Consider the following 12,506-nt stretch of genomic DNA (forward strand, 5'->3'; position numbering starts at 1 on the left):
TGTTGCTTTAATTTTCATTTCTTAAATGACCAGTGATGTTGAACATTTTTTCATAAATTTAATTGCTATTCCTATTTCTTTACCTGAGAATTATGTATCCCTTTTAGATGTCCATTTTTGAACCAGGTCTTTAAATTTGAGGACCTGATATTTTCTGAGTTCTTTATATATTCTAGATGGTAAACCATTCTCTGAGAATAACTGGCAAAATTTTTTCTCACTCTAAGCTTCTCTTTATTCTGTTGATGATTTACTTTGTTGGGTAAACATCTTTTAATTCATGAAATTCCAATTGTTGATTTTTTATATTTTCTGTGAAATCAGAATTTTGTCCATGAAGTCTTTGCCTACACTTATGTCTTCAAGAGTTCAACTTCTATGTCACAGTAGATGTAGTGTTTCTGTTTTAATATTTAGATCTTTGATCCAGTGGATGCACCTTGAGACAACATTCCTAAGTGAAATAAATTGAATATACATGTATAAATTTCACATCATTTTTTCTTGTGTGAAAAACCAAAATTTTAAATAAGACTCAAAATGTATAATAAATATTGTGAAATAGGAAGTAAATGGTTCAATGGGAAGGGGAACTAGATAGGGGAGAGGGAGAAAGGAAGGAAAGCAAAGAAAAAAGTGAGGAAAGAAGGAAAAACTGGAGACACAGCTTTTGTAAATGAGGGAGTAGAGAAGGGCTGAAGGAAAGGGAAAGGAATGGGAAAAAAAAGAAGAACTAATACACAACTTACACATGTGTAAATTCCCTGTGATGAACATGATCATTATGTATACCTAAAACATACCTGCAAATGTAATTAAAATTCAAAAATTTCAGGGAACTGAAGCAATTATAATAAGTTTGTGGGTTGCAAAATTAGTATTAAAAAGTCAGTTACAAAATTAAACATATAATGGCATTCAAATTTGACCATCCAAAATAATATATTTAGGAATAAATCTCATAAAATATGTATAGACCCACCTGAAGAAAATTATAAGACTGATGAAGAAATCAAATCAAATGTCTACATGAGAAATATTCATGTTCATGGATCAGAAATCTCAAGGTTGTCAAGATATTTGTTCTTTCCACTGTGATCCAAAAACTCAATGGAACGCAAATCAACACGTCAGCAAATTATTTTGCAGAGACTGACAATATAAGAATCTGTTTACAAGGTAAAACAAGAGACCTGATAGAGCCAGCACAGTATTGAAGAAGAGCAAACTCAGAGGACTGGCATTGTGTAATTCAAGACCTAAAATAAACCAGACTATCAAGACAGCACAGTAGAGTAATAGCCAAAATGATCAGTAAAACAGGATTAAGAGGTAAGAAACAGAGTCATGTAAATCTTTGACCTTTAACAAAGGAGCAAAACAATACAATGTAAAAAGATAGTGTTAGTGATAGCAAATTGTTCTGGAATAACTTGGTATCCATAAATAACAACAAAACAGAATCTAAATACAGATTTTTAAGTAAATAAAAAATACATACTTGATATTTTTCACAACTTATAAATCAAAGTGAATCAAAGAGCTGTATTAAAACACAAAACTATAAATCTCTTAGAAAGCAAAATATGAGAAACTAGGTGACTTTGTGTTTGGAAATCACGTTTTAGAAACACGACCACATAACACATGAAAGAAAGAACTTCGATAAGCTGGAATTTACTAACGTCTCTAATACAAAGCAACCTGTTAAGAATGAAATCACAAGCCAAAGACAAGAATATATTTGCAAAAAATACTTCAATAATTGAGTGATATCTATATAACAAATTCTTTTTTTTTTCTTTTTTTAATACCAGGGATCAAACTTACAAGTTTGCATTTGCCAAGCAGGCACTCACGCCGCTGAGCTAAAACCTCGACCCTACAACAAATTCTTAAAACTCAGCAAGAAGACAAATAACCTAATGAAAAGTGAGCCAAAAACTTCAACACACTACTTGTCAAAGAAGATATATACATGAAATATGCATTCGAAAAATATCAGTATATGTCATTAGGGAAATGCAATTTAAAACAATGAAGATAAACCAAAATATCTATTAGAATGATTAGCATTCAAAAAATTGACAAGGACAAATGCTGCTGAGGATGGGGATGACAGGAAATTTCATTCATTACTGATAGATATTCAAAGTGTGTTAGCCAATGTGCAAAAAAAAGAAAAAAAATTGGAAATACCAAGATCTTAGTAGAAGGGAAACATACAAGTCAACTGAAATATATTCTGGATAATGAAACAGAATTGAGTGCTAATATAGAATATTTATTAATCTGTGAAGAGACATGGAGGAAATACATGCCCTTTAATAAAAGGATGAAGCAATTCTGATAATGATACACATTGTATGATTCTAGTTTTATAACATGATAGAAAAGACCAAAGAATGGAGACAGTGTAGTGACTGGAAGTTGTCAAGGACTGAGGAATAACGATAAATGATTAGATGCAACATAGAAGATATTCGGGAAATTTAAAATGCTATGTAGGATACAATCGTGTTAACTACATACAACTGTGCATTCGCCCGATCCTGCAGAATGTGTAACCCCCCAAAGAAGAACTTTAATGTGACCTGGATTTGGGGTAATAAGCATATGCCAAGATATTCTCATCAATTGTAAGAAATTACACTACCCTGTGGGGAATGTTCAAAATGGAGGAAATTATGCATATTTGTAGGGGCAAATAGTATGTAGGATATCTCTGTATTTTCCTATTGCCTTATTATAACTTTAAATTGTTTAAATTATTTGAAAAACTGAATCTGTTGATTTTAAGAAGCTTGTAATAGACCATAACTACGGCAATTGTAGTAGAGTCTTTCTGGTAGAATCCAAATTTACTAGTAAAAGTATGAACTGAAACCTCCTAGTTTTTAATACTTTCCAAATAAAATTAGTATAAAATTGAATACTGTTTGTACTGAACAGTGAATTGTTCAAAAGATAAAACCATTCAAAATGTTGTTATTTGCCTAGATGTCAATACTTACAAGAACTTATAAGGACCCTCAGAAATGATGTATAGAATGTATACATACAAACAAGCATGGAACTTATGACTGATGAATTTAAAAAGAAAAAAAAAACGAGTTATTAATGTGAACAAAACACTTTAAATTCTCTTATAGAAGTAGATAAATATGAATGTTAAAATAATAATCAAATATTCTTGATTATCCACTCTTTATTGATTAAATTCAGAAAAATTCTCAAACACTGCTATGAACATAAATCTAGAGATTTTACACATTTATTAAGGTCTGTAAGTTTACTATGCACATAACTGTATTTAAAAGTGCATGCAAATGATTCATAAGTCATTTGCTGTCCAGAAATCTTCAGTTTAATATCTACCGCAATATATGTTTTTCACATATTTGGAATTTGTTTTGATCTACATGGAAAACAAACTTGACTACATTGAAATTATATAGAAAATAGATGATAAAAAATCACAGAGATGTTTAGTAGTTATAGTCCTAGTCAACTATTTAAATAAGTTATCATGCAATAAATACCTTAATTTAGTTGTGCGAATTTTCCCTGTTTCATCTGAAATTTTGTTTGAGTCCTTGACATTTAGGATAGTAATTGTCATTCAATGAAAAATGGGGAAAAACAAGAAAAAGAAAAAGATTAATACATTGATTTTTTTATGCCTGCCAGACAAATGCACTCAGGGAAGGAAAAGGGACAATATTAACAAACTCTCAGAGGAAGAACGTTATCAGTTAAATTTAAAAAAAATGATTGTTGAAAATAGCACATCTTCAAAATAAAGCATTTTAACTGGAGAGAGGAAAATAGCAATGAAAAATTGAATACATGCTTTAAGCCAATAATATTCCTTTCATTTTAAATATAAAAAAGGAGCAGATCATAGTGTTTTATAGCAAAGTCCAGACAGATCTGATTGATACTAAGGAACTCCTACCATTTCCTCTTAATGAAGCAAAGAGGTGGAGAGATGAAATGACAAAAAAGTCTAAATATACATGATGGATTGAACTTTAAAATCAGTAATCATAAAGGTCAACTACACAGTCATTTAAAGAGTTTTTTTTTAATTATTGTCCTGCTAACAAAAGGAAAATTTATGTTGAAAGTTAAGTGACATACATGGCAAGCAGGCTTGGAAGCACAAACTTGTAATCACAGCACTCAGGGAGACTGAGGCAGGAGAAGGTCAAGTTGGAGCCCAACCTAGGAAATTTAGCAAGATCTTGTTTAAAAATGAAAAACATAAATAAATAAAAATAAAATAGGCTGCGGTCCTAGCTCATTCTAAAGGCCTGCATTGTGTCTTCAGTACCACACACAGGGGCACCTGCACACACACACACACACACACACACACACACACACACACACACGTATATTAAACCTAAATGAAAAACTAAGTATGCTAAAGTGTGTAGCAAAACAAAGCACACAAACTCATTAGACAATTCAGTAATTAAGATGTTTGCTTTGCCTTTTTAAAGGCACAAGCAGCATAATTTCCCTAGAAAAGAATATAATTATAAGATTTTTTAAGGAATAATAAGTTTCAAATTATGATTAAGACAGTGATGGAAAATAGAATCATTTGGGTACAAAGAATCATTGAATTATTAATCTTTGACTCAGTTATAAAAGGATTATTACTCCTTATTTAATGAAGATCTATTTACAAGGTATTTTTGATTATGATTTGGGATATGCTACCTTATATTCAGGTCACTGAGATTTTATGTCCTTCTTCAAAATTTGAACTAGCACCTGTATTTTTCTGTCATTTTCTTCACTCAACTCAGAAAAAATAAGTTTTCACTGAAGGCTCTATGGCTACCTCAGGATCTTACCTTCTTCTAGATCATTCATTTTACTGGGTTTCACTGCCATGAAATTTAATTTTTTCCTTTTTTGCTGAGAATTATCAATGTTCTTGCTCTTTGTGTATCATGTGGAAATTAAATACCCTTTTCTTTCAAGTATCTCATCTACATGGTAAGAATTCTATTGTTTATCTTTTTATTTTATTAATGCAGTTTTATTACTTTATTCCTGCCCTATATAATGATTACACTTATCTTGTGAATTTGTTCTTAATCTAGTTTTCTCCCCTTTCCTTCCTATCCCTTCCTGCTCTCTCAGACTGTTAAACCTCTTCCCACTTGTAAAGGCCCTATTACCATTTTTTTAAATTTGATTCTCCTTCTTAAATCCTTTTCCCCTTACTTCTCTCCTCTTTTCCCCTTATTCTCCCCCCTTCCATTTGAAATAGATCTCTCTATGTCTCATTATCTGTCCTTTATTTTGCTTTTTAGCTGTGTTTCGTTTTCCTCATGTAAGAGGATCTATGTGAAATTTAAACTTGTCTCTCTGATTGGAGTCTCTAACTAACAGAAGCTTCATCTTTATATCAGCTTTAGAATTTATAAATAAGACCTGGACATAGTAACTGAAGCCTCGAGTTGTCCCACATTATTATCCATGGGACCATGCACAGCTTTCTACTGGTGAATCCACAGCTATTATTTATAATATCATGACTCACTATGAAGTACAACTATCTTCAACTTATCTCAGAAGAAAAACATACTTCCCTCAAATATATTTGAATCTGAATCTTTTGTTGCACTTTTTCTTGGCTCAGAAGGAACTCTATTACCCTTTAACTCTATTACCCTTGAAGTAATGACTCCAACAATTTTCCCTCCTGCCATCTCATCTTTAGTAGTTAGCAAACTCAAGACATGCTCTAGATCCTATTTTGACTTGCTACATGTACTACTTTACAGAAGCACCTCTATAATTTTCACATTTTTCAGTAGCAAATAGGAAAGTTGTAAAAATATCATAAAAAGGCATGTACATTGTGTGTATGTGTTAAGTCTTGAGTCTCTAAAAATCAAAGATATGTATGTACTCCATGTGTACATATATATTTATGTTTACATGTATTAACATATAATAATAGGTCATCATTTGTGGGAAAATTTATATTTAACACTCTCTTCATGCCATTGAGGACACAAAAATTTTTAAGATAGACTGAACTTAAGGATATAACTACTTTATGTTCCAATAAGGATCTCAATAAATATTTTTCATATTTAGAGAATGCATTAGCTCTCCTTGTTAACTAGATAGCAGAATTACATTTGTAAAATGTTCATATAGATCAAATAAATATATTAATAAAATTGACATGTTCTCAAAAAGAGGTTGTCATGAAAGAGTTTAATAATTTATTAAGATACAAAAAACTACTAAATTCCAAATAAAGCAAAAGGAAATTAAGACCAACTTCCAAATCAAGAGTAAAATAATAATTTATATTAATATGATTAATTTTAATTAAAATATTACATTTTTAGTTATGCTTTCATTATGCTTTGTAAAGTTCCATTGCATACAAATCAATTATTTATTCATGTATATATGTTTTTCTTATTAGCCAGATGATTTGAATAATTAAAATGATTCATTCTTTTATGGTAATAATTGTAATTCACAAATCACAAGCTGTCTCGGGGATCCATATTATAGAAACTCATTTTAGTTGTTACTTGACAGATAAGGAATTCAAGGTTACCAGGTTAAACGAATTCTTCAAGGTTACAAGGTCACAAGTGTCAGTTAACACTTTACTGTGCAGTAAACTGCTTGCTCCTCTTGTTCTTACACAAAATTACCAGAGAGAAGACTTTTACACTCTCAAAATAAAGATAATTAATCTTACTCTTTATTTTCTTCTTAGCAATTTGTCTCAATTTACACAAACTTTCAGTTATTCTAAATCTTCTTTCAGGGTAATCTGTCCATTTACGCATAATAGTTCAAGTCAATATTAGTAATATTTCTCAGTAATTCTGCCTAACACTTAGCTTTTCATATAAAATGTTACGTTTATAAGTAACAGCTCTATTAGTGTCCAGAAACTCTGCAGCAATAGCATTTCTTCCTTACCAATGTGCTTTTTATCTATTTTTTCCTACTTGTAGGACCCAGAACTTTTTATATCACAATTTAAAACCAGTGCTAAATATGACAGGAATAGCTGGATAACTACAAATCAATCTAAAGTTAATTTGTAGAAACAAACAAACAAACAAACAAAACAAATAGAATTTTACATAAAATAATTTTTTATAAATATTTGCATTGGTTTGCTGTATAACCAGGGTGCACATTTCTAGAAAACATGTAATCATATCTCAATCAGATGAAAAATCAGTGTCATTAATTTAGAAGACTTTTCTAAACAATTAAAATGTAAATTTAGTTACTTAATGGTTCCAAAGATACATATCAAATATCCTTTGTATTTTATCATGTAAGTTTTCTTCCTGTTAAAATGGATTCTGCAGATAAGGGTTGTAGCAACTCAATTTGAAAAAGTACCTTTCTGAAAATGAATGCATTTTGGCACATACTATCAAAACCAAAAATAGCGCAACTAGCTGCCAAAATCATTCTGTGAATCCATCAGTAGGATACTCTGCAGCAGCATTAATCTCCCCTCAGGAGCAGAGCTAACATTTGTAGATGCCTAGACTAGGAGTTACACACATAAGGTTTCTCGTTGGCCTTGCCTGGGCAATCTCTAATGTTGAAATGCTAGAGGAGCTATTTTGGATTTCATAAAATTAAATAGTTCTATATACAAATGACAAAGTATTATTTATTCTTACATTTTTAAAAAGAGACACAATCTTTGAAATAAAAAAGTTCAATTTGCACTCTACATTCCCCAAATATGTCTCAAACATCATAACCAGTTGCATGTGACAGCAGTAACCCAATTCTTCTGTATCTCCCTGCAAAGTTGTATGCTTTTTCTTCAAAAGTTTAAATTGTCTTTTTCTTGAGTTTTCAGATATCAAATTCTTTTTTTCAGCTAAGTTATAAAATGATGTACAGTGGTAGCTTGGCTCATGGACTTAATTCTTTCCACAGTTCTAGGGAAGACAGCTGGGGTCCTGCCTGTCACCCTGTTCAGAGTTCAGTAAGGGAAGCAAACTTTTGCCTAACATTTTGCCAAATGCTTCTGTTGGTGAACTGAATTGTTCCCTAGCAGAACCATTCATGAACCAAGGTATTATTGTACGGTGAACATAATGAATGCTAAGCTATATGTGTGTGTATTGAAAGATGATACTTCTGAATGTGTGGATTAAGAAGCAATATACATGTTTCCTGCTGGTCATAATAATTAAGAAATATAAATGATAACAGCAGGAAATGCTAAAGCAAATCTCCCTAAATTTAGGATACACTGAAGATTCATGTCATAGGGAACACACATAACTCAAGCATAAATATTTGATGAATGAAGCATCGATTAGAAATAAATTAATTTCCAAGCACTACAGTGGAACATTTTTCAGTATAAAAATGTATATCTTTCTTTAATTAGTGAAATATTTTTTAATTAATTTTTCAATAAATTAGAAACTTTTTTCAAATTTAAAAAATTACCTAATTTTATTTATAACTAGATTCTGCATCCAGATATCTCAGTGTGTTAGGAATTAGTGAAAATTTAAAGTCAGAGTTAATATAAGTAAATGTTACAGTTGTAAGTTTTTATTTGTAATCATTTTTCAAGTCTCCCAGGAAGAGTGACTTTTTAGAAGGTTTGCATGTATGTTCACACCTGTTTATTAAATCTAACTATAGATGGCAAAGGAAAGGGGCTCTTTATTATGAGTGAATATTTTTCTTGATACTGTTCTTTCAACAATTCAGAAAGTTTGAGTACTCCGCAGATCAAACATCTCTAACTATGAAATAAGCACTTATTAAGTGCAAATACAGAGAGGGCTGGAACTGTACATTCTTAAGTTATCTCAGTACTTTTGTAGGACTGGAACTGTACATTCTTAAGTTATCTCAGTTCCTTGTAAATAAGTCTGTTTACTTTTACTTCAGAGATGACAAACTAGATCTTATGAAAGATAAGTAACCTACTCACGGTTACACAGCAAATCCAATTTGGAGCCAGAATTTGAATTCCAGTTCCCTGATTCTAAGCTTTGCACCCTAGGCTCTGATGCAGGCCTCAGTCTCCACTGGTCAGTGTCCAAGCAGCAGTCAAGTGCAATGGCTCAGTGTTTCTAACCATGGAGACTGTTGACTTGGGTTTTTGTTTTCTTCATCTGCTTTAGGTTTTAAAAGCAAAGTAGTAATTTTGATAATGAACACGAATAAGATGAAGAATAATCTTTTTCAATACCTTCTCTGGTTCTCTACTTAAAACGTATTAACAAAAAAATTATTTCTTCACTCAAATTCTCTTTAAGGGCAATTCTCAGGAAAGTAATATATAAATGTTCTATTAACCTATTTTTTTTATGAATCAAATTTCCATGACTTATGGAGCACTCTCCCAGATCTTTAACTCCTTTACTCTTTCATGGACTTGAAGTTGATGTGAGAGCAAGCGGTTGCTCCCAGCCTGAGGGCCTGGTGAGAAAAATCTTTTGTGCTTGATTTTTTTTTTCTGTTTCTCAGAAGTGCAGAGAGAAAGCTGTGATAGTAATTTCTATAATCTGAACATAAAGTTAAGCTATTTTATTTACTCAAGGTTCTGGAGCTGTATGACCCCATGTTTTAATTAATTTTATATAATAGCCAGCTCTATTTTACAGAGAGATGGTTTCTCAAATACTTCTAATGATAGGTTTAATATATATCATGAAAACAGGAAAAGAGGCTTAGGAAGCGATGGAGAAGAAGGGAGGCTTATTTGTTGGTCTGAAATGAAAGGAACACGTGAAAGAATCATACATAAAGCTATGCATTTTTGTTACCATGTCAGAGCTTTTATTCAGGTTCTTGGTGCATTGAATATTGCTTTGAGTAGGACTCACAGAAGGAGAAAAAGTTCATATGAAAGTGCAATAGTACTCCACAGCATGGGAGAAGGCCATGCAAAGAGCTCACAGCCTCAACGAGGCTTGTCCCTGAGGATGCTAAGTGTTTTAAAGGGTGACAGCACTTAGATTTTGTCTGACTTTGACCCTACATAGGATGGTAGAGTGCTCAGCCTTTTACCGTTGGCATTCCACCCACTATGAGGGAAGATCAAAATGCATAGTCAGTAACATAGTAGCTAAGACAGGAATTTGCCAAGTGTCTCTGAAAACCCCTGGTTGCACACCCAGATACATAATATGTAGAATCTGGGTATTCTTGTTACATATTCCATTTGTATTTAGAATTAGATATTTTTGTCCTAGGCTAATGTTTAACTTTGTAGGTGGAATTAGCCCAAAAAGTAAGTTCCAAGAAAGGCCCTCCCTTCTCTCTAGTTTGTTGCTTGTCTCAACTTTGCTTTGAAAGACATAGTCCCTACAAATTTTAGGTCTTATTTTCTTGAAATACATACTGTCTCTAAGTCAAGGAGAAACCACAACTGTGTTTGAAAAGGAAATGATGTTTCAGCAGTGAGTGTTTGGAGTAGTGCTTGAAACCAGTTAACCAGGAACTAAGATCAGAGACTTAGGGCGTGGTGATATTCACTAAAAGAAGCTGGACCTTTATCTCAGTTGGTTGGTGGAACAGTTGAAGTAGGAAATAGATATTGGATAGGTTTAAGAAATTTTGTGCCTGAGAAGAATGTTGACTATGGACTTGTGGTTTATGTCATAGGTAAAGTTACATTGAGCGATTCTTCCCAAAGACTGTTTTTAGGGTGGTCTAGGGCCTGGATAAAGATGCGAGCTCAAGTGACAAGGGACACATTTGAAGTCATTGAACCAGGAACATAGATGTCATGAGTATGTAGTTTTAATGTGTCTTATATAAGAAACTTGGAGAAAGATATAAATTCTGAGATGTGAGGTTTCCACTGGATAAGAGGATGTGAAGATTCCTTATGGAGAATCCAGTCAGAAGGGTCTGCAGGATGAACCTGGGTAGTCAAGCAGGAGAAAAGGTAGGTATAACTTGATGAGGAGATTGCTTATTGGACATTAAAAGACTGTGAGATCTTTCAAGTGAGCAGCAGAAGAAAAAGCTGAGAGTGATTGGAGTGCCATAGTAACCATAGGTATCATTGTAGAGCAAATCAAGTCAAGTAGCAGAGATTTTATAAGCCATGCTATGATTTTTAATGGAGCAAAGAAATAATGTGTAGCACCAGAGAGTGAGCCAGAGTAGAGCAGGAAATAGGTAGATGAGAATGGAGAGAAAAACCCTACACCTAAAATAAATATCCACTTATACTCTAATACTCATTGGTGATAGCTTGAGGAAACTTTTAGCTTCTGCCCAAGCAAAATTCAATCAGTCTCCCTGTAACAGTACATTCCACACAAAGCTTTTGAATTGGTCAAGATCTAAGTGAATAATAGTATAAACTATAATCAGTTAAAGCACTTTGAATTATGTCAAGATTTTTAAAAAAATTATGATTATACTACTTGATAGAAGACAATTTATCTGTGGTTGGATCTTTTTGTCTTCTGAAAAGGAGTTTGAGTCTTTGATGGATTCACAGAAATATTTGTTCTTTTTCACCACTTTCTCTGTTTTCTTTGTTTGTTTGTCATTTTGGCTGTCTCTGGTAGATATGACTTGATCCTAGAGAGAAGTTTATTCATCCATCCACACTTGCCAAATGTGGACAAGGTGGAATGACTAAAATAGCTGGTTTTCAATAGCCCCCTTTCTTGCAAATATTAACCACTTGGTCCCTGAGAAAGTTGTTAACTGGATTTCCAGGACCAGGAGCTTGTAGTGATTTATTGCCATAGTGTTGGATAGATTGCTGAACTCAGCCCAGCTAGCTAAGATACTGCAAAATTCCACTATCCCGAGAGTCAATCACTCAACTGCAAAGCACAAAAACCCTCCCATATAGCATTTCACAGGGACTCATATTTAGCCTAGTCTTCGGGGTGTGTTGAATTCTTATGAGGGATATGGGTGGTAACCAGAGCCAAGTCTCAGAAGTCTCTTGATGAAGTTTCATCAAAGTACATTTCAGAGTCTGGTTGGCCCTTATACCATCTCAGAAGATTGAGGTCTTCAGAAGACTGAGGTCTTCATACAAAGGGTAGACAGTATTATATGCTTAAGGCTTTGTTATTCCTTGAGTGATTTGAGTCTCAAATGAGGGACCATTTCTACCCTGAATGGATGGTGGTAGTCCAAACTGAGGAATGATTTCCTTGGCTACCTTGACTACCTCTGTAGTTTTTTTCTGAAGTGGTAGTGAAAGACTCAAACCAAACAATGAGTCAGTGGCAGTCAATACTTTTTTTAACTCCTCCTTTTATTGGGATGTGAGTAAACTGTAATTTCTTTTTCTCAGTGTGATATGTCCTTCTTTGTATGGGCTCTACCAAAAGAAGTGGCCTGCATTATTTTAGGTAAAGCTAGAGCAAGGTTGGGTCACTTGTTCAATGATCTCTGCTAGCCATGTTCCTGTGAAAATACAGGTGATCTTTCCTTTGTATCATCTTTCCTCACGAATGTAGCACTAGAAA

The sequence above is a fragment of the Cavia porcellus genome, unplaced genomic scaffold (assembly GCF_034190915.1).
Source record: "Cavia porcellus strain 051 isolate PalLab524CR breed Dunkin Hartley unplaced genomic scaffold, mCavPor4.1 scaffold_4, whole genome shotgun sequence".
Lineage (NCBI taxonomy): Eukaryota > Metazoa > Chordata > Mammalia > Rodentia > Caviidae > Cavia > Cavia porcellus.